At 40.2% G+C, this 27483-nt stretch overlaps 1 protein-coding gene and 1 pseudogene across 1 annotated transcript in view; both read left to right on the forward strand.

Moving 5' to 3' along the window:
* The window catches only part of LOC147544218 (protein NUCLEAR FUSION DEFECTIVE 4-like), a 103748-nt gene that overhangs the window by 21513 nt on the left and 54752 nt on the right, over positions 1-27483 (forward strand). The gene's annotated exons all lie outside the window — the stretch shown is intronic.
* Positions 8968-25840, forward strand: LOC147544219 (uncharacterized; annotated as a pseudogene).

The raw sequence follows: 27483 nt of genomic DNA on the forward strand, positions 1-27483 counted from the left end.
GGTCACGGGTTTGGGAATGGGGTAAGATGTGTTATCGGTTTCGGTTTAATGGATGGGTTTGGTCTCGGTGACGTGGGTTTGTGGTGTTGTCGGGTTGGAGATGGAGGTTGATGGTCGTCTCGGCTTCATGTGGACGGCGGTGTTGTAGAGGTGGTGTCACTGGATCGATAGCCGTGGGGGTGGATCGTGTTTCGGTATGGAGGTTGTGGTGGTTGTGATGTTGTTGGTATGGTGAGTGGCTTTCGGTTTGGTTGGTAGTGAATGAAGGATATCGGGTATACGGGTAAAGGAGACGGGGATCTTGATAGGTTGTAATGGTTCCTAAAGGGGCGATTGGTTGGGCTTGGTTGGTGATGTTTCGGTTGTTGGTTTGGGGGTTGGTGAGGAGGTTGTGGTCGGCCGAGAAGTGGCTTTCGTGTGGTGGTCGATGTGGTGTTGTAGTTGGCTCGGGGAAGGAGAACGATGGTGGTGTTGACGTGTGGGTATAGGGGGGGTACGTAGGTGTTTGAAAAGGTGTGTTTGGTGAATAGGAGGTGATGAAGGGTGGTGTGATAACCGGTGGAGGGTGGCTAATGGTGTGACCGAATAGTGGTGTCGTGGGCTCGGGAGGAAAACCGAGAGGTGGAAATCGGGTGGTGTTGGTGGTAGTCGGTAGTTGTGAGGGTTGTTGATGTGTGATAGTGGTGGGAGGTGGAGTTTGGTTTTTACACATACCTTCTAGTTGTTTGGAGATGATGGTGATGGAGTCATTGAGTTGATCGAATCGTTGATCGATTTTATCGAATTTTTCTGTTGTTTCCTTCTTGTACTCATTGAAACTTTCTTCCAACTTTTTACCTGCAGATAGCCCTTCTTTAATGTTGTCCCATTCAGAGGAGAAAGTTGGTGTTTTCTCCTTAGTTGGTGTAGTAGAGATAGTAGTATTAACCATGATGATAAAAGTGATGAAGAAAGAAAGAAAAAAAAATTTATGGCTCTAGATACCACTTGATGTAGAAACGCAGCGGAATTAAAAGATACGAATAATTAATTAAGAACAATGAAAATAAGGATCAAATAACTCTAAATACTCAACTTTATTAAAACTTCAATGGGGTTTTTCTCTCAATCTGAGAATAATAGACAAACTAGATATCCTTTTATAGGATTCTGGACTTTCCTAGATAGACTTGAATTAGACTTCCTAAATAATTAAATACTGCAACTGCCTAAATAACTGGACTCAAATCTGGACCTTTCCAATTATTGGAAATATTAAAATAGCATAATTTCCTAAACCTAAATTAATTAATAATCATACTAAAATAAGGACTTCCTAAATCTACTATCTCTGGCCGGTTGGTCCATGACCGGGTCCGGTCATGGAAATAGTCTCCACGCCGGGTGCCCCTGCATCATATTGTGTTTTAGTAAATTTTACTTTATATTTTTTCTCATCACCATTTTCGACCTTCGCCAACAACAAGTAGCTGGTCGGACGAACTTCAAACAGTAAGTAAGTTCTTTGATTTTAAAGTCATCTTCCAACCATGAGCGGTTTTGTTCGGTATCAAAATTGTAACGGACTCGTGTGGTTTTGTTACCAAATAACTATAAAAACTCAAAAGAAATAATTGAACTTTCAATAGAAATTCATTATGGAAAATAAGAGATGTTTGTATTAATGACTAATGTGACATTATATAGGCATTTATTGTATAATAGAAGTTACTTCACTTTTTTTTTGTTGAAAGAAGATACATCAAGACACTAACTAGCACACGAAGGAATGTTTTGGAGGTTATGCTACGTGCACTTCTGCCTGTTCTTCCTGCTCCATTTGGCTAATGTATCAACCATTTTGTTGTTCTTTCTTGCCGTGTATGTGACTAGATGATATTGGTGGAGTTTCCTTTAAGGTTATTGATTTCTGCTATGTGCTTACCAGATTGCCATCGAATGGAAGTATCCGAGTTGTGGAGATGTTTAATCACGTTGATGTTATCACTTTCAATTTGGAGATGTTCAATCTTTAACTCGATTGCCCATGTCATCGCATAGAGGATAGCTAAGCATTCGCATTCTTCTGGATTTTTGTCCTCGGGCTGTCATTGAAAACGCTGCAATGAAGTTTGCTTTTTTATTGTGCATAATACAACTGATTCCTGCCATTTCCTTTATTTTAGTGAATGATGCATCAACATTGATTTTGAGAAATGGTGCTTCTGGTGAAATCCATTTTAATAGAACTTTCTTTTTGTCTGCTTTGGTAGTTTCTTTCATTATTTTTGTTGGCGTCGTTTTGATTTGTTAGATCATCATCAAGGTCTTTCCAGGTGAGAATACATTCACTGACATTGGTTATTTTATCAGTCATAATTTGGAAGTGAAATCAAATTGGTCTGGCATAACAAAAATGTAGCAAAGCATGATTAATCGTTTCGTGTTGGTTGCAATAAGGACAAGTGTAAGAATTACCAATATATTTACCAATCTTTCCTCGAACTGGTAGGCTATTTGTGTAGCATTTCCATTGGAAGAGTTTAATTCTCGGAGTCGTATTGACGTTCCATATAAAATTCCAGTTAACCCTTTCGTATTGGTTAGTATTACATGTTGTTCTGAGATTATGGTACATCTAGCTGATAGTGTAATTTCAACTTGCTCGGATGTCTCAAGTAGAGGTGCTATAATAGAAGCTCTCATGTTCAGCATAAAGACATCGAGTTTACTTCGATAAGAAAGGGATTAAGGTAATCTACTAACTTACTCTAGTTCATCTTTAGTTCTTGCATGTGATCGTAGTAGCTAGTGTTAAACATGTTAGATGTTTGAGATTCCTCTTAGAACACCAGGTGACACCAAAACCCTACACCATATACCAAGAGTTGATCCTTCGTCCTTCTCAAGAACTTAAGGATGTTCTTGCTTGCGGTCAAGTGTGCTTCTCCTGGATTCGATTGGTAATTAATGCACATGCTCAAAGCATATGAGACGTCTTGGCGAGTGCGGATTATGACATACATGATTGATCCTATTGCCGAAGCATAAAGCACCTTATCCATGCGTGCTTGCTCATCTGGTCCTTAGGACGTTGATTCTAACTTAGCAGTATGCCATGAGTCATCGGAAGAAATCCTCTTTTAGAGTCTTTCATACTGAACTTGTCAAGAATCTTATCTATATAAGTCTCTTGACAGGGTCCAATTTTCTTCTTGGATCTATTTCTATAGATCTTAATGCCCAAAATATACTCTGCATCTCTCAGGTTATTCATTGAGAAACACTTCCGTAACCAGTCCTTTACTGATTTCAAAATCAGAATGATGTTTCTAATGAGCAGTATGTCACCTAGATACATGGCTAAGAAAACTAGGTCGCTCCCACTAACCTTCTTGTAAACACAAGATTCGTCTTCATTCATTGAGAAACAAAACTCTATGATTGCCTCGTCGAATCGAAGATTCCAGCTCCTGCTTGCTTGCTTTAATCCATAGATATATCTTTGAATCTTGCTCACTTTTTTAGCACTTTTCGAGTCTATAAACCCTTCATGTTGGGTCATGTACACATCCTTTTCTAGATTTCCATTCAGGAATGCGATTTTGACATCCATTTGCCAAATCTCATAATGAGCGGCGATTACTAGAATAATACTAATGGATTTAAGCATTGCAACAGGGGATAAGGTTTTTTTATAGTTTATACCATAAATCTGTCTATAACCTTTTTCCATAAGTTTAGCTTTGAAAATGCCGACGTTTCCGTCCTTGTCTTTTTCATCTTGAAAACTTATTTGCAACAAATAGGTGTTACACAATCGGATAAATCACCCAAGTTTCAAACTTGATTTTCAGACATAGATTTCATTTCGGATTTCATGGCTCCAAGCAATTTTTCGGAGTCTGGGCTAGTCACAGCTTCTTTGTAGGAACTAGGTTCATTATCTTCTAGCAACAGAACTTTTATTCTTAGAGATAGTTCCCTTAGTCTTTGAGACCTACGAAAGGCTTGAACAACTATTGAGACGCTCTCAACTTCCTAAGTATTCTCTTCTGAATCTGATTCTTCTTGTGCTAGAGGATCTTCGAGTCTTCCATCTCTACCTCTTTTTCTTTCTCTATTGGCTCTGAATAGTTTGTTCAAACTGAATTTCTTCGATATCTACATTTCTCCTATTTGTCTTCTTGGAAAGAAACTCATTTTCAAGCAAGACCCCATCACAAGCAACAAACACTTTATTCTCTGATAAATCGTAGAAATAATAACCCCTAGTCTCTTTTGGATATCCCACAAAAAGATATTTGTGTGATTTAGGTGCTAGTTTATCTCATTGTAAACGTTTTACATAAATTTTGCATCCCTAGACTTTGAGAAAAGCCAATTTTGGATCCTTTGCAAACCACAACTCATATGATGTCTTTTCCACAACTTTAGATGGAGCACAGTGTAGTGTGAAAGCGGTCGTTTCAAGAGCATACCCCAAAAAATAAAGGTTATAGTTCTTCGGTCAGAAGGAGATGTCCTTCCGAAGGAGTGTCCTTCGACCAATATGGCAATGCGTACAATTTTTCAGTTAGGATAACGATGACTTTATCCTGAAGATCATCTAGTTCGGTCCAATTAGGGATCGTAATGCTTAGCTAGAAGCCACTTACGATCGTCGGATCACTTCAGTAATCCGCGGCTAACATAGACCGGATCCTACAACGGGTTACACCAAAGAGTGGTAGCTTGATCAGAGAGATTTGGTTCATGGCAGCTTGCCTATAGATGGATATGATCCAGTCTGATAGTGCCAAAAAGATAGAAAGAATCGGGCTCGAAAGAGAAGCCCGAAAAGTGGTAAAACCCACTTATAGGATGTCTTGACCAAGCCCGGTAAGGGAACGGTCTGGACCGGCCATATAAGGTGGGTGGGCCAGCTAGGGTAAGCCCACTAATGGGCTTAAGTGGCCGGCCACACCATGTTAGGGTGGAAACCCTAATTTTGGCCAGAAGGAGTTCTAACCCGTTTACTTTTTCTGGCACTCTTATTGAAACCTAATTTGAGGGAGACTCCTATTAGGGTTTCTCTATATAAGGGTCATTAGAGTTCAGAAAAGGGTTGGATTTTTGTCAAGAGAAAACAACTTCTCTCTCACAATATACAACTAAGTGGAAAGGGAGGGTTTTAGAGAAAAGCTCTCAATCTATCTATGGAGTCAAAAGAAGAATGGTTCTTCTTCTCAACCTTCAATCGAGTTCTAGCAGACAAACAAAGAAGGGAGATCAAGTTATTTACTCGGGTGTCTCAAGTAGGGGAGCTACATATGAAGCTCTCGTCTTCGGGATAAAGGAGTTGGAATCTAATTCGAGGAAAGTGAAACAAGGTATTCTCTTTATGTTTCTAATTCATTATTAGTTCTTGCATGCGATCTTGGATAACTTGTGTTAATCATATGATGATTGAGATTCCGCTTACAACATTAGTTAGATGATTATGTGTATTAGATACATACATAACCTTACAAAAAAGTGTTAGGAAGCCGGCTAAGTTCATCATTGATCGAACCATGTCTAACAAAGTTTGGTTTCTCCTTTCGGACACACCATTCATCTGTGGTGTCCCTGGTGGAGTGAGTTGGGATACTATGCAACAACACTTAAGATGATCCTCAAATTCTTGACTCAAATATTCACCACCTCGATCTGATCGAATGACTTTTATTTTCCTTGCAAGTTGATTCTCTATTTCGTTTTGAAATTGTTTGAACATTTCAAACGATTCTGACTTGTGCTTCATCGGATATATGTAATCATATCTAGTGAAGTCTTTAGTAAACATAATGAAGTAGCCATAGTTACCTCTCGTTAGTGTACTCATAGGTCCGCATACATTTATGTGTATCAACCCTAGGGGTTCACTAACTCGTTCTCCCTTTCCTTTAAAGGGTGACCTTGTCATTTTTCCCATCAAACATGATTAGCATGTATTGTATGATTCTAAATCACAAGACCCTGGAAGCCCATTTGCATGAAGCTTCTGCTTGCTTTTCAAGTTAAAGTAGCAAAACGACAGTGCAAGAGATTCGACTCATTTGGTCGAAGCCGTTTCGTGTGTATGTTCAAGATTTCATCTTCTATGTTCGAAACATAGAGAACATTACAAAGCTTATAACGATGTAAAACATTTCATCTTTATATAGGGATTAACGTTTGTTCTTTATTAAAAGATGATATCCTTCTCTGTCCAATACTAAAACAGAGATGAAGTTTCTATAAATAGAAGGTACATATTAACAATTACTAAGTACTAATATTAAACCAGTTTCTAAGTGGAGATTATATGTTCCTACTGTCACGGCAACTCGTAGAACAATCTCACTCTTTGTCAAATACCTTATTCCTTTAGATCTTTTATATCAGAAATGATATGAGCTCCACATCCGGTATCAAATACGCATGAGGGAGAATCTACTGTATCTGCCAAATTTATCTCAAAACATAGAGATCTTTTCGGGATTCCTACCGTAGTTTCGGTCGTATTAGAAGTCAAATACTCCCTTTCCCACAACTCAAACTGAGACAAAATTCTCAATCGATGGAGAATCTTGTGTGCATCTATGTTCCCATAGATTTTTTGGAGTGTAGGCTGCATGGTTGCCAACATAATGCTAGTCACTTGTTTTAACCTTGTCCGGATAACTTTGGCATGCTCTTATTCCTTGACTGTCGAGACAACAGATACCAATGGGATTGGGATATTTAATACGTTTTCTTTGTTTGAAGAATCAAGAACACTTCTCAAATTCTTCTCCTAATCTTGAAAGTTGTTTAGATTCAACTTTTCCTTCTTAAGGAACGAACCCAGTTGTGAACTAAAATTATATGCCGTCAATACTTCATATAACAAAAAAAGGATTGTGCTAAGTACTACATTATTTATTGCAAAATTTTTTTTCTCATATTATTAAATGAAAACCGTCCCTGTTTGAATAATATGATTCCAAGATCCCATTTCTTCGAAGTTAAGTGGACTAGGGGCCTGCCCTAAACCCCGTCATCCTAGGCGCGTAAACTCTTTATTGGTCATACTCTTATGACTCTTGATTGATGAATCACACGTTAATGTGTCAGATTCACGCTTTGTCTTGATATCCAAAACTCTTTTGCTGACCTCTGCCATAGGTCAGCCCGTATTTTTCCGAGATAAAAGATGGCACCGGATTCAAGCCCACTGATGTGACATGAAAATTTCACATTTGAGTCCTTTAATTTAGACAAGTTAGTCCGTTTTGAGGTCTTTTTCTAATAATATGATCGATTTTTCTTGATTAGGTACTGTCTATGGAGTTGAACGAGAAAAGTGGGTAAAGATGGATGAAAGATGCACGAAGGGAAATTTGGTAATTTGGACCAGTGGTACTCAATGACCTTTGGTAAAATAAGTGGACCAGTGCAAAGTAGAGTCAATGGTGAGCCCAACGGTGAAAACAGGGGTCAAATCGGAGCTCGCACGAAGAAGTTATTAGAAAAAAAATGTTTGGAAGGCTCAAATAGACTAACCAACAGACCATAGGGTGCAGCCGAACAAACACCTCAACATGCGGGAAGTACCAGATCACGTGGTCAAAGTGCACGATCTTGCGCTTCACGGTGGCCAAACGTTCATCCAACCTCGAGAGATCAAACAACCTAGAATGCACATGCGCGGATTAGCCGATTGGGATTAGCTGGAGTACCGACTTTTCTTGCACCGCGTTACTTGTTCCGTTTTAGTGTGAAGTCAATTTTATCCTTTTTAGATCGTAACTTAGTTACACTTGCCGTCTTTATGGATCGACCCCGGTTTTACCTGGTACTACTTCCTACCTCCAGTTGGGTTTGCACCTTTTTGGGCGTATCAAGTTCTTGGCACCGCTGCCGAGGATAACAACGTGTAGCTTAGATATAAGTAGTATTAGTTGTTAGTTATAGTCTTTTTTCTTCTCGTTATGGTTTCTTTAGTTAGAGTTGTTATTATTTTCTTTTATCCCAGATTCTTATCAGTTTTGTTTGCTTTGTGTTTTTTAGAAAGAAAATCGAAAAACAACAAAAAGAGATCGAAAGTAAGAAGTTTGGGGATTTTGGAGAAAATAGGCAACCCGACTCTGAAATCCAACAAAAAGGGTGGTAATGAAGTTCTATCTCTTTTATTGTCTTACTTTCATGTGTGTTTATGCGTGGATTTTGTCTTCTCTTTCTGTGCATGAATAGTTGGATTAGGAATAATCACAATTGCTTAGAGACGAACATAGAATTTGGTAGCACCTCTGAGTGTGGCCACAACTATCATCGGTCAGACACTATGGAGGACCACGAGAGCACACATGTTAGTGAGGGTCATGAGATGAACCCTCCTCTGAGGATCCAGAGAGACTACTTGTAGCATGGGATCATTCACATACTCCCTAAGTTCCACGGGATCATTCACTTACTCCCTAATTTCCTATGCATGTCGGCAACTTTGAAATTAAGCATGGATCATTCACTTACTCCCTAAGTTCAACGGATTAGAGTCAGAAAGCCCTTACCTTTATCAGAAGGAATATGACGAGCTCATCTAGACACTCCGACTCGATGGAGTGCCCGAGGACATCCCGAGGACATCGTTAATCTTAAGCTCTTTTCTTTTTCATTAAAGGGAAAAGCTAAGCAATGGCTTCATTCTCTACGCCCTAGACCGATAGGGAGTTGGAAGGAGATGACCACACACGCCCTAGACCGATAGGGAGTTGGAAGGAGATGACCACACACTTTCTAAAGAGATATTTCCCCACTTATAAGATGAACACATTGAGACGGAGCATCATGAATTTTTCACAAAAGGAGCATGAGTCGTTTTATGAGTGTTTGGAGAGAGTCAAAGAGCTCATAAATTCTTTCCCACATCACGGTTATGAGGTGTGGAGAGTCATCAATTTCTTTTATGATGGTTTATCCTCCACCCAACGACAACTTGTAGAAATGATGTGTAATGGAGAGTTTATGAGTAAAGATCCTGAGGATACTTGCGATTATTTCGACCACTTGGCGGAAAATGCTCAAAGTTGGGACATATTCGATACAAATGATCGAAGTAAACCTAAGGCTCAAATGAGCTCAAGAGGATGGATGTACCTTTTAAATGAAAGTGATGATGTGCATGAAAAGTTAACCAATTTGACTAAATAGGTGGAGGGTTAAAGGAGCACAAGGTTAGTGTTGTAAGAGCACCGGGGGCTAGTATAGTTGTTTGTGATGTTGGTGATGGTATGGACCACTCCACTAGAGATTGTCCTTTATTGGTCCAGGAACAAGCAAATGCCATGAACAACTACAAAAGGCCATTTAGCTCGTTTTATTCTGACACTTATAACCCGGGTTGGAAGAACCACCCCAACTTTGGTTGGAAGAATCGTCAAGGTCCCTCATCAAGTAATGCTTATGTGCCACCTCCACGAAGGAACCTTGATGATCCAATCCATACAGTTCTTCAGAATCACGAGCAAATATTGCAAGGCCTTCAAGAGAGTGTCGTTAGGATTGAGGCAAGGTTGAGTGGGAATGAGAAAGGCAAACTACCTTCTCAAAATAAAAAAAAACCCTAGGGGAAACGGTGAGGGTAATACACCTGACTCTTGGGTTGCACATGTTAAGGCGATTACCACCCTAAAAATGGTAAAACAATTAGACAAGATGATCCTATGAGGGTTATTGAACCTGAGGAGCTGATGTGACACGAAAATGTCACATTTGGGGTCTAACTTAAACTAATTAGTTCTTTTCGAGTATTATAAATAATATTTTATGTGGTTTTCATGTTAGGTATCTATTTTGGAGTTAAGCGTGTAAATCGGAATAAAGGGAACTAATTGTCACTATCATTTCATGTGCCCAAAATGAGAGAAAAAGATTTCAAGCAAATCAAATTACAAGTGGAGGCAATGACGAGTCCAACGGTGAAGACGGAAGTCAATTCCGAGTTCGGACGAGGAAGTTGTGAAAGATAGAAGCCAAGGTCTTTTCTTGAAGGCACCCCCCTTTGGTTATAATTGTAGAGGCTAGATTAAGGCACCTCCTTGGTCTTTAATTCAAAGCCCAACATCTAAGCCCAAGTGCAAGAATACCCAAAGAAGAAGGAAGGTGTAGAGAATTTATGAGCACCCACTTTCGGGCCCAAGTCAAAGTAGTCTAAAGACTTAGTCAAGTTGACTAAGTCTAGGGTTTGAATGAAGTGAGGTTACTATTCATCCTCTTTTTGATTCATCATTCAACAACCAAACAACTTGGGGAGAGAGGAAATGAGGGTGTTCTTGGAGGCTAGGGTTGATTTTCCTTGAAAGCTTGAGAGAGAGTAAAAGAGAGAAGGAAGGAGGAGGCCGGCCAAGCTAGGCCGGCCACCACTAAGACCGGCCTAGTCTTGGCCGGCAGCAGCTCGGGATTTAGTAAGGAGCAGCTCGGGCTGAACCATCTTCACGGGAGGAGCAGCAGCAAGCACGGGATGCTCGGACAGTGCTCAGCACAGCAGCAGCTGCAGACCGGCAGCAAGGCCGGAACACAGGATGCTCCAGCAGCAGCAGCAGCTCGCAGCAGCAAGCACGGGATGCTCGGACAGTGCTCGGACGTGCACGACTGCAGCTCGGACGTGCATGGGACGCGCGCACGGGGCTCGGAGCATGTGCATTTGGCCGGATCTAGGGTTGGCCGGAATCCTCACTTCTTTGGCCGGATTTTGTTAGGTGTTCCGGCCACTTTCTTGGCCGGAAACCTTAGAGCTTTTACTCCCCATGTTGTTGGCTAGCTACCTATGTGGTTTGATTTGGTTTTGGACTACAATTTCTAGAGAGAGAAAGCTAGGGTTTAGCTTTAATGGAGGTTGTGCTCTAGATGGAGAAGATGATGGTGGTCGCTATAGGGAACCCAGAATTTTGCTAAGAGGAGATCGGCTACACCTTAAAGACTCATATTTTCCGACGATCTTAGCCTCGAACCATCATCGAACAAGGGGGATTCTCTCATCATTTTCTTTCCATTTCTTATTCAATCACCATGTTTAGCTAACTTTAGTGTGTCGATTAGATGAGATGAAATGTGATGAATTCGTGATTATGTTTAATATGATTTGATGTTTTGATTATGATCTGATGTTCATTTAATTCGATTATCGTTTTGATCGTATTTTCATGTGTCTTGTCAAGCACTTCGCATAGTTAATAGACGAAACGAAGTATTCGATATCGATCGTAGTCTAAGTCATATTTTCATGTGTCTTGTCATGCACTTCACATAGTTAGGTGACTAGACAACACTTTCGTTGACTCGGGATTAACCGATTATGATGTTTGTTTCACTAAGTATGATCTCCGGATATACGTAGTGCTTATAGACAACACCTTAGGAGTCGAACATCGGTTATACTTTGAACATTAGGTCGGACCATACATAGTTGTAGGTTTATCATTATCGGATTCTTGGTTCGACACCTCTCTCACTTATTTATCTCCCGACTCTTGTTGCCTCCCGACTCTTGTTCCTTCGACTCTTCTCTCGAATCTCTCTCGCCCATTTACTTATATTATTTAGTAGCTTAACTTGTTATTTTTCTTTTGTTTCTTATTCAATATCATAACCCCCCCCCCCCATTTATCCTTGTTTCTCTCCTTTTTGGTCTAAGTTAGCTTTTAATATCTAGACCGAGGGATAAAACCCTTCGATATCCAAACTACCTTCCTATCCTTGGATCGATCCCGGCTTTGCCGGATTACTACTTGATACCTCCGCTTAGGTATGCAACCTTTTTGGGTGCATCAAGAGCCGAACCAATCTGAAGGTAGTAGTAATAGTAGTAGTACTCATAACAAGGCATCCGACAAACCTCAAAGCCTAACCACATTCTTAAGCCTAGTGTGGCTTTCCCTCAGAGTCAGGGAAAGACAAATAACATATTAGCTCCAATATTCCTCTCTAAGATAACAATGATATTCTTCAGATCTTTAGACAAGTTAAGATCAATATTCCTCTCTTAGATGCAATTAAGCAAATTCCAACTTATGCAAAAATTTTAAAGGATCTTTGCACTATGAAGAGGAAACATCATGTGAGGTTTAGAGTTTTCTTGGCTGTCAATGTGAGTGCCCTGATTAAGGAGAACCTCCGACCTAAATACAAGGATCCTGGATACACCATTTCATGCACCATAGGGGCGACTCACATTATGCAGGTATTCCTTGATAGGTGCGAGTGTTAATCATCTACCTTATTCGATTCATGAGCTATTAGGCTTAGGTGAAATAAAACCCACCAAAGTAGTTTTACAACTTGTCGATCGCTCGATTGAGATACCAAAAGGGGTAGTAGAGGATGTTTTGGTCCAAGTAGATAAGTTCTATTTTCCAGTAGACTTGTTTATCTTGGACACTAAACCAGTGATGAATGATGAATCTCAAATTCCTATTATTTTAGGTAGACCTTTCCTTGCTACATCACGGGTTCTAATTGATAGTAGGAGTGGTGATATGAAACTCTCATTTGGTAATATGGCTCTTGTTAGAAGTGACTCGAATATGGGTTGATATCTAACCTGGTTTACGACCCGCCAACCCGCTTACAAGGCAATGGTAATTTTGGACCCGTTAGCAGAGCTGATTGCTGAGAAAGGGCTGGTATGCGAAGCAGGGGTCCGAGGTAGAGCTGGACTCCGAGGCAGACATGGAATGCGGAAGCTAGGCTTATGTCGGTTATTGGTGTTAGCATTTCCATGTGTAATTCATATTTAGAGAGAGAGTCGGTGAGGCAGTGAGATTAGGGTTTCAGTGGCTATATAAACTAAAACCCTAAGGAGATATCAGTAGTCTAATCTCACGAATCTCTTGTGTAACTTGTTTGCTTATCATAGTGGAAATCATCGTGTCGTTGTCGCCGTGGAGTAGGTATCACCAACCGAACCACGTAAATCTCTGTGTTCTGTTCTTGATTATTCTTTATTTCTTATTGCTTTTCTTGGATTACTCGTTATTGATCACATTAAACCCCAATTGTCGTAACAAACTGGTATCAGAGCTAAGGTTTTGAGGTTTCTGTGATGGCGAAATACGAGATAGAGAAGTTTGATGGAAGTAATGATTTTAATCTCTGGAAGATTTAGAAGCGAACAGTATTAGTTCAACAGGGTTTGCTAAAAACGTTGAATGGGAAGGGTGCATTCGCTGAATCACTTTGAAAAACAGAGAAGCATTATCTCATAGAGAGCTCATGGTCAGATTCTAATGTATTTGAGCAATGAGGTCTTACGGGAAGTATCGACGGAAACTAAAGCTGATGGGCTATGGAAAAAGCTGGAGACAATGTATATGACGAAATCTCAAACTAATCGTTTGTATCAAAACAATAAGTTATTTAGTTTACAAATGTTAGAAGGGGAATCGTTAAAAGACCATATGGATGAACTCAACTGAGTATTCTTGGATTTGGCAAATATAGATGTCAAATTCGAATATGAAGATTAGGCAGTACTATTGTTTGCATCCCTGCCACCATCATATGAAAGCTTTGTTGATTCTTTTATGTCTGGTAAAACAACTACAACCTTTGAGGATGTTAAAGCAGCATTGAACTCTAAGGAGTTCAGACGAGGTCAATTGAAGAAAGTAGTTTAGGTGATGGTTTGGATGTAAGGGGAAGCACGCAGTAGGTAGGCGATGGGAAGGGCAGGTCTAGGTCTAAATCGGAACCTAGGAAATACAAATGCTTTAATTGTAAGAAGAAGGGATACTTCAAGAAGAATTGTCCTGAGCTTAGGAAGAAACTAGGGGAAGCAGCAGTAATCGAAGAAGAAGATGATGGTACTGTCTTGGCAATCATTGAAGAATGTGATGAAGCTATGGTTCTGGCTATCAATGCTTGCTTCGCATAAGATAGGTGGGTTTTGGATACTGTTTGTACCTTCCATGTATGTCCTCATAAGGAATAATTTTCCACTTACACGACCATTAATGGTGGAAAGGTGTTAATGGGAAACCACGCTCCTTGTAAGGTGGTCGGAATTGGTACTATTCAGATCAAGACGCACGATGGTGTTGTGAGGACTATAACAGACATCAGACATGTTCTAGATTTGAAGAGGAATATAATCTCTTTGGGAACTCTGGATGATAATGGTTGCAAGTATACTGGTGAAGGTGGTGTTGTTTAGATTTCTAAGAGGAGTCTTACAGTTATGAAGAGGTTGAAGAAGAATGGTCTATATGTGCTACAGGGTAACACTGTTACCGGATCTGTAGCGATATCATCATCAAACAAGGAAGTTGAGACTACCAAGCTATGGCACATGCGGTTAGGGCATATGAGTGAAAGGGAGATGGCTATACTAAGCAAGCAGGGTTTACTCTATGGATATTATGTCTTCGGGAAGCAATGTCTCAGAATACCAAAGGAACTCTAGACTACATCCGTTCAGATCTTTGGGGTCCCTCTCGGGTTAGCTCACATGGCGGGGGTAGATACATGTTATCCTTGATAGATTATTTTTCTAGAAAGTATAGGTAAACATATTAAAACGCAAAGATGAAGAATTCGTCAAGTTCAAGTAGTTGAAGACCTTGATCGAGAAGCAGAATGGAAAATTGATCAAACGCTTGAGGATTGACAATGGCTTGGAATTTTGCAGAAACGAGTTTAATAAGTTCCGCGGAGACCAAGGGATTGTGAGACACCATACGGTCAGAAAGACACCACATCAGAATGGTGTGGCGGAACGTATGAACAAAACTCTATTAGAACGAGCTTGTTGTATACTTTTAAATGCAGGGCTGCTAGAGGTGTTCAGGGCTGAAGCAGTTAATACGGCAGTGTATCGGGTAAATATTTCACACTGTACATCTATTGAGTGTAAAACTCTTAATGAGGTGTGGTCTAGTTATCCTGCAAAGTATGAGTTGAGGATTTTCGATTGCCTGGCTTATGCACATGTTAAGGAAGGTAAGCTGGACCTGAGGGCTAAGAAATGTGTATTTCTTTGTTATGAGCCCGGGGTGAAAGGTTATCGATTGTGGTATCCGGATGCAAAATCAAAGAAGCTTCTTATCAGTATAGATGATACTTTTGACAAGTTAGCCATGGTAACTCAGAAGGTAACTCTTGTAGATGCTCGGGAGGGTGTTGGTAAACAGGTGGAGCAAGAAGATCATGGAGAACAGGTGGAGTTTGAGATAGACACTCGGAAAGAGGTTAGACCTCAGGTAGATGAGCAACTTAAGGAAGATGAACCGGAACTGGTTCATTACAATGGTGCGACGAACAGGGGAAGGAGAGACATTCAGACACCGGAAAGGTATGGAATGGCAGACATGGTTTCATTTGCACTTAGTGTGGGAGAAAACATTGATGGAGGTAAACCATGCACCTACGAAGAAGCAATGAGGAATGATGAATCTAGGCAATGGTTTTTTGCCATTAATGAAGAGATTGAGTCTCTTCGTAAAAACCAGGCTTGGGAGTTAGCCGAGCAGCCTAAGGGTCAGAAGATTGTTTGTAACAAATGGGTTTTCAAAGCACGGTTACTAGCGAAGGGGTTTACACAGCGAGAAGGGATAGACTTGTTAAAAGTGTCTTGAATATGGGTTGATATCGAACCTAGTTTACGGCCCGCTGGCCCACTTACAAGCCAATGGTAATTTTGGACCCGTTATGAATGCTGAATCTCAAATTCCCTTTATTGTGGTCCAAGTAGATAAGTTCTATTTTCCAGTAGACTTCTTTATCTTGGTACCAAAACCAGTGATGAATGGTGAATCTCAAATTCATGTTATTTTAGGTAGACCTTTCCTTGCTACATCACGGACTCTAATTTATAGTAGGGGTGGTGCTATGAAACTCTCATTTGGTAATATGACTCTTGTTCGAAGTGACTCGAATATGGGTTGATGTCGAACTCGGTTTACAACCCGCCAACCCGCTTATAAGGCAATGGTAATTTTGGACCCGTTAGCGGAGCTGATTACTGAGACAAGGCTGGTATGCGAAGCAGGGCTCCTAGGCAGAGCTGGACTCTGAGACAGAGCTGGAATGCGGAAGCTAGGCTTTTGTCGGTTATTGGTGATAATGCACAAAATGTCCAGACGTTGACTAACGTCTGAAGAGTCAAGATCAGACCTAAAGTCCATTGAGTCAACCCGGCTTAAGGTAGCAGAATAGCTGAGCCCTTGATGGCCCTGCAAAACGCCCTTGGCATGAACAGATCAGCTCTGAGTCCTCAAAGGAGTAAGGGGGGTCCACACAGGTTCGGCCAATGTCTTACGCCCAGAATTGGGGAGGCAGAAGCGCCAAGCGACCTATCGACTTAATTCAGAAACTTCCAGAGAGATCTCAGTCGGCTACATATCTCGAAGTGTTTAAGCCAGTTTGGACTCCACGTATCTAAAGGAGGAAACTTTTCCTTTAGAGTCTATCACTTCGGAAAGATATCTACGAAGAATCCTTAAACTTAGGAACTTCCACTTACACTACAAAAAAACTTCCTATTAGGGACGGTTTAAAACCGTCCTTAATAGCCAATAACCGTCCCAAAAATGTTTTTGGGGACAGATTTTTTCTGTCCCCAATACCGGCGTCCCAAATAGTATTTGGGACGAATATAGCAGAATATAGCGACAGATGAAAATTGCCCCAACAGAGTATTTGGGACAAATGGCACCTGTCGGTGTAAGTCAAATCTTCTGGACTGGCTTCCGTCCCTAAAATGATTGCCAGGAGATTCTTTTATTATTATTATTTGAGGATAGTTTCTTTTTTGTATAATTATTCCACATGACAATTTGGGACAATTCACTAATAAATTTAATTCGGATAAAACAAATATTATATATATTGAATTTACAAATTTCCAATTTGCATACAAAAGCAAACAAATTTTACATTCACATCAAAATTTAAGAAAATATAACATATATTGAATTCATAGATTTCATAGATTTCCTGTTCCATACAAAAATCAAACTCACATTCACTTCAAACAAGTTTAGAACACTATTATAACTCCAATTTATTTCTTGGATACCCATGCTCCCCCTAATACCTATTCCAGCCAGTACAATCTACTTGAATCACCACCATAAAACGCCATCCCTGTATTTCCTATAACAAAGACTTTTTGCTCTGCTCGATTGTGCCATTGCTATTTCTTATTTGTAGCTTTAAATTGCTCCGGCTCGCTAAGACTAACAATATTGGCAATGCCATTCTCATTAATCTTGCCTAAATTAGTTGTACGTCAAGGATTTTCTCCTTGTTGCCAGTTCGATTTGGAGATGAACGTACCTTCATCTTCTTCACCTCCGAGACAACCTCCTTAGCACTATGTTTACCACTTATTTCGACATTTCCCCATCTCTCTGCACGATCTCCATCCTCTGCCAGAGCATGAATCAGGATGATACCTATATAACTTACCCTTCATTAAATCGTACCATCCTAAAACAAACATAACAAACCAAGATGTCAGTTAACAAAAATATTTGATACAGTAAAATAAAAAAACTGACTTACCCAGCACCATATTATAACTTTGAGAAGTGAAACGAATAAAACACTACTTGGACGTCTCATGTACCGTGTCATCAGTAGATATTTGAATTCATGTGATTCTGCTTACTTAAATTACTCTTTATTACAAATTTAACAGATTTTTTAGTCTAATTGCTATTGAAATATCATCATTAAGTATTCTGGCTTGTATAGTTCTATTATTTTATTTTTCTACCTTAGTTTACAATAAGAAGAAAGTATGACTAAGGATTCTATTGTGCGCCAATCTGACCGGTTATCAAATTTAATGCAATGCTAAGAACCACATACAAATGAAGTAGAAAATGATGGCCTAAAATGTTTGAAGATCTAGAAGAACTAGAACATACCTCCAAAATAACACCTTTCAATGGCCTTCACTTTAGGCACCCTCTTGTTTGACTTCAACCTTATCTCGACGCTTGGTTATGCGTTCAAAGAGGTAAACTCTTAAATTCCATAACTACATCAGTCTAGAAATTCGCACATTAATACAGCAGCCATATGATCAAAAGCAGGGTACAAATGACTTAATGTATTGGTTGTTCATGCTCTTCTTGCTTTTGTTCTTGGTACAAACTAGAGACATAAAAAGAAACCCTAATCTCAACCCGTACTTACCAGAACAGAACCGTTATAACTCCAACTTTCAGACTAAAGGAAATAACTCCAAATCCTAATCTAAAATCAACAGCCATAAAAAAGCAAAAGAACAGATGTAAACAAAATAATAGTAATAGATTGAGAATTGATCAAATTACCTCCACCGGATATTACTTAGAAAAATCAACTCAAATGTTTAATACATAACCCCTACAAAATCAAACTCAACAATGAATCACATTCATTTAATTGCTAACTATCTTCGAAATCATAAATAACCTAATCAACAATCATCTTTACCATCATTCATTGAAGCAAAAAAAAACCTAAAACCAGATATCATTGTGTGATATAGATTAAAACAGCTAAAACCCCATCTGAAAATGAAAAAAAAAAGGAGAAAAAATTAACAATTTTTCAATGAAATCCTATGCTAGATAAAGTGGTAGGAAAGTAAAACCTAGTTCAGAAGTCCCAATTTCAAAATATTTAACAAAAGAAAGGATGGAAAACCAAACCCTCGTTGAGAAATTCTTACCTTCCAGAATCGGTCGTTCCTGAGGTTTTTGAAGAAAAGCCTGAAACCCTAGTTTTCACTATGGGTAATATGAAGACTTACAAAAATATATGTCTCTAGAAATATTGAGAGAAGGACTAAAAACCCTCCTGCCGAATAGTAGTAGTTTTTTTTTTTGTTGAAATAGAATAGTAGTAGTTGTAAAAGAAGAAGTCTTTTATTTCTCTGGTTTGTAGAGAAAAAAGGACATATTGGAGTAAAATCATGGAGAGAGAAAAAAGGGAAATTTCAGGGTTTATTTAGACTTCAATCCTTTCTGCAGGAAACATGCCCGACTCCTTTGTTTCCAAAATTTTTTCGGAGTTTCGGAATTTTTAAAATTTTGAAAGGAAGAATTATTACTCCGTGTTTTTTGTCCCCAGTGTAAATTTTGTGGGGACGGATACTAACAAACTGTCCCTATTTTAAATGTATTAGGGACAGGCGTAAAAATGTAGGTCCCTATTAGGCCTTTTTTTTGTAGTGTTATCAAAGATCCGAGATAGACTCTATCCGTGATAGACTCTAAGAGAAACCCTAGATACTCAAAAGAGAAAACTTCTCCCTCGGTAGGACGACAACCGCCTCACCGCCGCTCCTGATGTCGAAAAATGGCTTTCCGTTAGATCATCATGAAATAGGTAGTTGATGCATGACGGACTCTGTTGTGTACGAATCCTCCGCTATGTTGGGGATTGATTAGCTTTGTGTTCCTGCTTTCATCTCTGCTTTCTGCTCTGCTTCTCTTTGTTCCAGCTCTGGCTTCTGTTCTTTGCTAATTGCTCCTGCTCCTTGCTCCTGTTCGTCTGTTCGCAAAAGGGGGGAAAACCTGCAAAGGGTTCAAAAACCACTCCGCCGCTCAAGCCAGTCAGGGTGCTCTTTGCAGTACAAGAATGAATATTGATTTATCCTTTTTTGAGGACGAGTTATGAGAACTCTAAGTTTCTTGTGATCTTTTTGGGTAAAGAGATCGTGTCCAGTGAAGGACGATGTGGGGGGCCTTTTATAGGCGATGTTATGCCGACTGTGATTAGTGGCGGTGGTGAGGCGGTTGTCGTCAAACCGAAGGGAAAGTTTTCTCTCTTTAGTATCTAGGGTTTCTCCCAGAGTCTATCCCAGATCTTTAATAAGTGAAGTTCCTAAGTTCAAGGATTCTCCGTAGATATCTTGCCGGTGTGATAGACTCTAAAAGAGAAGTTCCCTCCTTTAGATACGTTGAGTCCAAACTAGCTTAAACACTTCGAGATGTGTGGCTGACTGAGATCTTTCTAGAAGTTTCGGGATTAAGTCAGTAGGTCGCTTGGTGCTGCTGCCTTCCCAGTTCTGGGAGTAAGACATTGGCTGAACCTGTGTGGACCCCCCTCACTCCTTTGAAGACCCCAGGGGTGATATGTCTATGCCAAGAGCGTCTTGCAGGGCTGGTTGCTTCTGGCCGACCTCCCAGTTAGGGGAATATTCAGTGGACCATCAGGAGCTCAGCGGTCCTGCTGCCTTAGCCGGTTTGACCTAGTAGACCTCAGGTCTGATCTTGACTCTTCAGACGTTAGTCAATGTCTAGACATTTTATGCATCATCAACCGCCACTAAAAACAGTCGGCCTAACGTCGCCTATAAAAGGCCCCCCACATTGTCCTCCAGAGGACACGATCTCTTAACCCTAAAAGATCACAAGAAACACAGAGTTCTCATAACTCGTCCCCCAAAAGGATCGATCAATATTCATTCTTTTACTGCAAAGAGCACCCTGACTGGCTTGAGCACCGGAGCGGTTTTCGAACCCTTTGCAGGTTTTCCCCCTTTGGGAACAGAGAAACAGGAGCTGGAGCAAGGAGCAGGAGCAAGGAACGAGGAGCGGGAACAAGGAGCTGGAATAAAAGAAGCCGAGCTGGAAACAGGAACATTCAAGGAAGCTATACTCTATTTAACAGAATATCCAGGCATAACGGAAGCTGTCATGCATCAACCCCTTTTTCATGCTAATCTAACGGAAGGCCATTTTTCGACGTCAACATTTGGCGCTAGAGGAAGGGGGCATCTCTCCAAAAAAATCATCAATTTGGCAACCCAAATCTTATTCATTAAACTTTTCGGACTAACTATCTTGAGCCCCTCAGGCAGACATGTCTTCAAGCGTGCATACTCCTCGCGGATCACCGCACAGGCTCCCCAACGTGGTCGAGCTTATGACCGAGCGAAAACAACTCAAGGTTGACTACCTCCGCAAAGTTGAGACGGTTAGAAAAACCAAAGCACCAGAGGAGAGAAAAGAAGCAATAAGGATGCACGCACGAAGGCTCTTCTCACCCGGTAATGTATTTTATTCCGGAGCTCTGACGTAACAACCTAGCGATTAGATGCATCTGGACAATATTGATGGGCCTAGAAAGGTAACCCTAAATAGGTCACCACCCGCAAGTATACGGGCGTCAAGTAATAGTTCCGGTAAGACCGGTTCGTTCCTCAGAGACTAAGTGAAATCTATTCTAAAACTAGGAAGTAATAAGATTTTTCAATGATTTGGTTTTGGTTTTGAAATGAATAAAATATTAAAATAAAACGACGGAAATAAAATACAAATGATACAAGGAACTCAAATGGGGGGAGAGCCTAGGGTTTTCTGAATCCGTTCTCCTAACAATTCTAACGACAATTTATTTGGATTTAATTAGCGAATTTTATATATCACTCAGATTCTAGTCCATGAATGGTCTAAAAATCCGGAAGATTTTATCATGAAAAGCAATAAAAATATTAATAAATCATGTCGATAAAATTACTTATGAAGAACTTCATCTAAAACCCTAGATAGAGAATTAGTTACTCATGGACATTAAATAAAAGAAATTGGAAAATAAAGTAAAGAGAGGGAGAAGAAAACTTAACTTTTTCGCTATTTCAGAACCAAACAGGTCCTTAGGGAAAGATTTTCCTTCTGTTTTCCCAAAATTCTGCCAAACAGACCCTTAGGGAAAATTATTTTCTCGTCTTCCCGGAAACGATTTCCAGGTGAGAAAATAATTTTCCTTCCCTGGTTTTTCTTCTCCTTCTCTGTTTTCTCTTATTTCTCTTTCCAAACTTCTCTCTTTCTCTCTCTAAATAAGCTATGAACTCTCTATAATATGTATAACCGAATGATGATAAATAAAGAAGAAGAAGAAGATGATAATGGATTTATAAATTTGATTCAGTCTTTCTCTCTCTACAATATCTCTCTCTCTCTCTCAACTCTTTCTATCTAACTCTCTCTTTCTCACTAAGAGAATAATCAGAAGAAGAAGAAACAGAAAACAGTAAACTCAAATTCCTTCTCTCTCTCTAAACCTCTTTCTACTTCTTTTGTCGTCAGATGACCTAACACCGAGAGCTCTTTACATCACTCTCTCTCTCTCTAATATAGTCGGTTTTGGTTGAGCTACCAGAGGAAGACTCTCCAGTCGAGATGGTGATTGTTTTCGACCCCAAACCGAGATGAAAAATGATGATGCTCTCTCTGTCTTGTTTATACCCGAGAAGAATATCTTCTCTCCAGCCTGCCAATTCCAAGAAGATATCCAGCTAGCCGAAATCTCCATGATCTTCTCTCTTGCCCTGTTCCGGCTACATAAAATATCCACTCCTTTGTCTTTCTAAAATCTTTCAATCTTGAAAATCCTCCATCACCCAAATCCGAGATCTATCTTTAAGATTTCCACATTTTATTCTCCTTTTGTAATTGAAGATCATCCAGCAAGACATTCCCAATCTTTCACCCATTCGAATCTCTCTTTGATATTTCTCAATCAGCCGAGAGTTTTCTCTCTCTAGAATATATTGAATACCAATCTAGAGAAGATTATATCAATATTCGAAAATTTCCTCTTTCTTTCCTTCTCTGCTTTAGCTATTTCCTTCTCAAAGAAATCTTCTATGTTAGTTTCCATTCTCTCTCTATTGTTTCTTAAAATAAACCTTACCTCTTGAACATGGACGCAGCTGTCTTCTTTCCCTCTTTACCAGTCGTTTTCTCAAATAGAATAAAGAGAAGATTTCCTTCCTTATTGCCTTTAGAGATGAGAACAATAATATATAAAGAAATAACCATAAAAGGGATGATTCCAACATTTTAGCTCCAATCCAATCCACGTGATAGACTTGCTGGATTGGTAGTCGGTTGCTAAAGGGACAATGATTTAGTGCATCTGGAGCATTTTAAGGAACTTGCAACGTGGCTTTGTTGACTTGATTTTAATCCGAACTTTGACTAGCTATAAGTCTCTCATATGAATTCCGATTGGACTACCGTTTTCGCCGATAGATTCGTATTGGACTCTACTTGCACATGAGCACTAATATTGACCAGAATACCCTTGTCATTAAAATGACCAAAATGCCCCTCAAATATGCCTTTATCACGATGTTTTCGCATCGAACTCCGTAAATGAGACCTGAGAAAGAAAATCAAATAAATCATCAGAGTAACCGCTCGAACTGGACTAACTAACCCGAGTTAAGAAATTCAAATGGGACATTTTCATGTCTCATCAAATATCTTGGACGAATATGGAGCATTAGATCCCAATCGACCATACGTCCCTAAGAACAAAGGGGTCGGCGAAGGGTGTGTGGATGACGCAACTGATGATGCATAAAAATGTCCAGACGTTGACTAACGTCTGAAGAGTCAAGATCAGACCTGAAGTATACTGGATCAACCCGGCTTAAGGTAGCAGAATCGTTGAGCCCTTGATGGTCCACCGAACATTCCCCTAACTGGGAGGTCGGCCAGAAGAAACCAGCCCTGCAAACGCCCTTTGCATGGACAGATCAGCCCTGGGGTCTTCAAAGGAGTAAGGGGGGTCCAAACAGATCTGGTCAATGTCTTACGCCTAGAACTGGGAAGGCAGCAGCGCTCGGCGGTCTATCGACTTAATCCCGAATCTTCCAAAAGGATCTCGGTCGGCCACACATCTCGAAGTGTTTAAGCCCGCTTGGACTCCACGTAACTGAAGGAGGAAACTTCTCCTCTAGGATCTATCACATCGGCAAGATATCTACGAAGAATCCTTAAACTTAGGAATTTCCACTTATCAAAAATCCGAGATAGACTCTAAGAGAAACCCTAGATATTCGAGAGAGGAAACTTTCTCTTTGGTCTGACGGCAACCGCCTCACCACCGCCACTAATCAAAGTCGGCCTAACATCGCCTATAAAAGGCCCCCCACACCGTCCTTCAAAGGACACGATCTCTTTACTCTAAAAAGATCACCCAAAACTCAGAGTTCCCATAACTTGCCCCCCAAAAAGGATCAATCAATATTCATTCTTTTACTGCAAAGAGCACCCTGACTGGCTTGAGCGTTGGAGCAGTTTTCTAACCTTTTGCAGGTTTTCCCCCTTGAGAGCAAACGAACATGAACAGGAGCTAGGAACGAGGAACAGGAGCAAGGAGTAGGAGCAGGGAGCAAGGAGTAGGAGCAGGGAGCAAGGAGCAAAGCAGGAAGTGGAGCAGGAAACAGAGCAGTAAGTAGAGCAGGAAGCGGAGCAAGAAGTGGAAGCACTAAGCAGAACAACACTCAACTTAACAGAACAATCACACATAACGGAGGTTGTTATGCATCAACTCCCAATTTCATGATGATCTAGCGGAAAACCATTTTTTGACATCAGCATTTGGCGCTAGAAGGAGGGGATCTCCAGCAAAATCAACAATTCGGTAACCGGAACCCTACTTAAGAACTTTTCAGACTAACCATTTCTCTGAGTCCCTCAGACAAACATGCCAGCGGAAGGTTGTGCCTAAACAGTCTACCATTATCGTAGTCGATAATGAGGCTAATGAACTAATCATGACTAGGAAAGTCACGGGATGGAGGGTGTGTATCGATTATCGGAAGTTGAACTCGATGACGAGGAATGACGATTTCCCCTCACTGTTCATCGACCAAATCCTTGAGAAACTTGTCGGTCATCCTTCTTACTGCTTTCTAGATGGATATTCGGGGTACAACCAGATTGAGATTGATGAGAGGGATCAAGAAAAGACTACTTTTACATGTTCCTTTGGAATGTTTGCTTATCGTCGTATGCATTGGGTTATTAATGCCCCTGCAACGTTTCAAAAACCCATGTTGAGTATCTTTTACGGTATGGTGGGCCAATACCTAGAGGTATTTATTGAGGACTTTTCTGTCTTTGGTGATTCTTTTGGTGTGTGCTTGCATAATTTAAAATGTGTTTGAATCGTTGCATTGAAATGAATTTTGTATTGAATTGGGAGAAATGTCATTTTATGGTCTTAAAGGGAAGTGTGTTAGGTCATGTAGTGTCATCTAGTGGTCTAGAAGTTGACCGTGCCAAAATAGACTTAATTTTACACTTGCCTATGCCTAAGAGTGTGAAAGACATTAGGTCATTTCTAGGACATGCAGGGTTCTATAGATGATTCATCAAGGACTTTAGCCAGATATCTAGGCCTTTATTTGTTCTCTTGTCTAAAGAAAGAGATTTTGTACTTGTTGATGAATGTATGAAGGCCTTTGATACTCTTAAGACCTTGTTGACCACGACACTGATTATTCAGCATCCCCATTGGTCCTTACTGTTCGAGGTGATGTGTGAAGCCAGCGACTATGCCCTTGGTGCAGAGAAAAGAAAAGATACCATGTGTCATTTATTATGCGAGTAAAACTCTTAATGAGGCACAACTCAACTACTCCACCACGGAGAAAGAGTTGTTATCAGTTATTTTCGTATTGGAGAAGTTTAGGTCATACTTGATAGGATCTAAAGTTGTTGTATACACAGATCATGCAACCTTGAAATATCTTTTATCCAAGAAAGATGTTAAGCCACGAGTGATTAGATGGATTCTTCTTTTGCAAGAGTTAGATTTAGAGATAAAAGATAAGAAAGGGTTTGTAAATGTGGTAGTTGATCATTTGTCTAGGCTTGTTACCTAGCATACCATAGAGTCTATACCAATGACTAAGACATTTCCGGATGAGCAGCTGTTTGAGGTCTCTTTAGCTTCACATTGCCCTAGGTATGCGGATATTGCTAACTATTTTGCTGTAGGATATGTGCCTTCTCATTGGAGCGTTACGAACAAGAAGAAATTCTTTATCGAGGTGCAAAAATTCATTTGGGATGACTCTTTGTAAGTATTGCCCTGATCAGATCATCAGACGATGTATCCCAAAATCGGAGCAAAAAGGTATACTTAATTTTTGTCATTCTGAGGCATATGGAGGTCACTTCTCTGGTAAAAAAACTGCCTTTAAGATCTTCCAATGTGGGTTCTATTGGCCTTCAATTTTAAAGGATGCATATCGATTTTGCAAAGCATGTAATAGGTGCCACAGATTAGGATGCATGACCCGTAGAGACATAATGTCCCTTAACCCTATTTTGATTGTTGAGTTATTCGATGTTTGGGATATTCACTTTATGGGCCCTTTCCCTTCTTCTTTTGGGTATGTGTATATCTTAGTTGCAGTTGATTATGTATCAAAATGGATTGAAACATCCCCATGCGAGGATATTAGCCATAGGGTGGTCGTAAAGTTCTTGAAAGAACACATTTTGCTCGATTTGGCACCCCTAGGGCTATTATTAGTGATGGAGGTAGCCACTTTTGCAATAAGCCATTTGAAAGCTTGATGCGGACATATGGAATAGCGCATAAAGTAGCCACCCCTTTTACCCACAGACAAGTGGGTAAGTGGAAGTGTCTAATAGGGAAATAAAGCTTATTTTGCATAAGACGGTGAACCCGAATCGCAAAGACTGCTCCTTAAGACTAGTGGATGCTATGTTGGCATATAGGACAACCCTTAAGACCCCTTTAGGAATGTACCCTTTCTGCCTTGTGTATGGCAAGGCATGTCATCTACCAGTAGAGTTGGAACATAAGGCATATTGGGCCACAAAACGGCTCTACTTTGACTTAGACAAAGCGGGTGCAAGGAGGAAACTTAATCTTAATGAGCTTGAGGAGATAAGGAATAAGGCCTACATGAGTGCCAAGATTAATAAGAGTAGAACGAAGGCCTTTACCGACAAACGAATTCTTAGTAGTCGTTTGAACCTTTAGACAAAGTTCTTCTCTATAACTCTAGGCTCTATTTATTTTCTGGTAAATTGAAGTCTCGTTGGACAGGCCCTTATATTGTGAAGACCGTGTTCCCTTACGGTACCATGGAGATCGAGGATCCCAAAGACAATTCTTGTGAGGTGAATGGCCATTGAGGCCATTTTTGGACCTCGGAGACCCGGAGGTTGAGACTACCCCATTGGTTGATCCTGTTTATCAGGATCAATCTCCCTCTCATATTGGTCAATCCTGTACATCAGGGCTGGCCCCCCTCTCATAGTCAAACCTCTCGGAGTCTATGTTTGTGGGTGTCATCTCTGGAAACTCTCTCGTGCTCTTGTGCATATGAGGGACTCAAAGGCTAGTTGCATAGCTTGATGCAATCGAGTGATCCCGCGTGAGTGGACTTGTCCTTATATGGTCATGCGTATGCTTCATTCTTATGCTATTTATCGATGTTTTAGGACGTTTCTCACTTTAGATACTTTTGGGATGTGGTTCTTTCCAAGTTTGGGGATGGCGGTGGGCTTATCATCAACTTGGAACTCGAATACATAAGTCTTGGTAGTATCACATTTTCTCTCTTTCGACTATAGTAATATCCTTCCACTTTTCTCTTTAACTTATTGTACCTTTTATTTTTTGGTGAGTATGTGCTTAGAACATTGAGAACAACGTTAGTTTTAAGTTCGGTGATGGGGATAAGACATT

The sequence above is a fragment of the Eschscholzia californica genome, unplaced genomic scaffold (genome assembly GCF_041429995.1).
Source record: "Eschscholzia californica isolate CP2 unplaced genomic scaffold, dmEscCali1.0.p SCAF_4, whole genome shotgun sequence".
In the NCBI taxonomy this organism is placed as follows: Eukaryota; Viridiplantae; Streptophyta; class Magnoliopsida; order Ranunculales; family Papaveraceae; genus Eschscholzia; species Eschscholzia californica.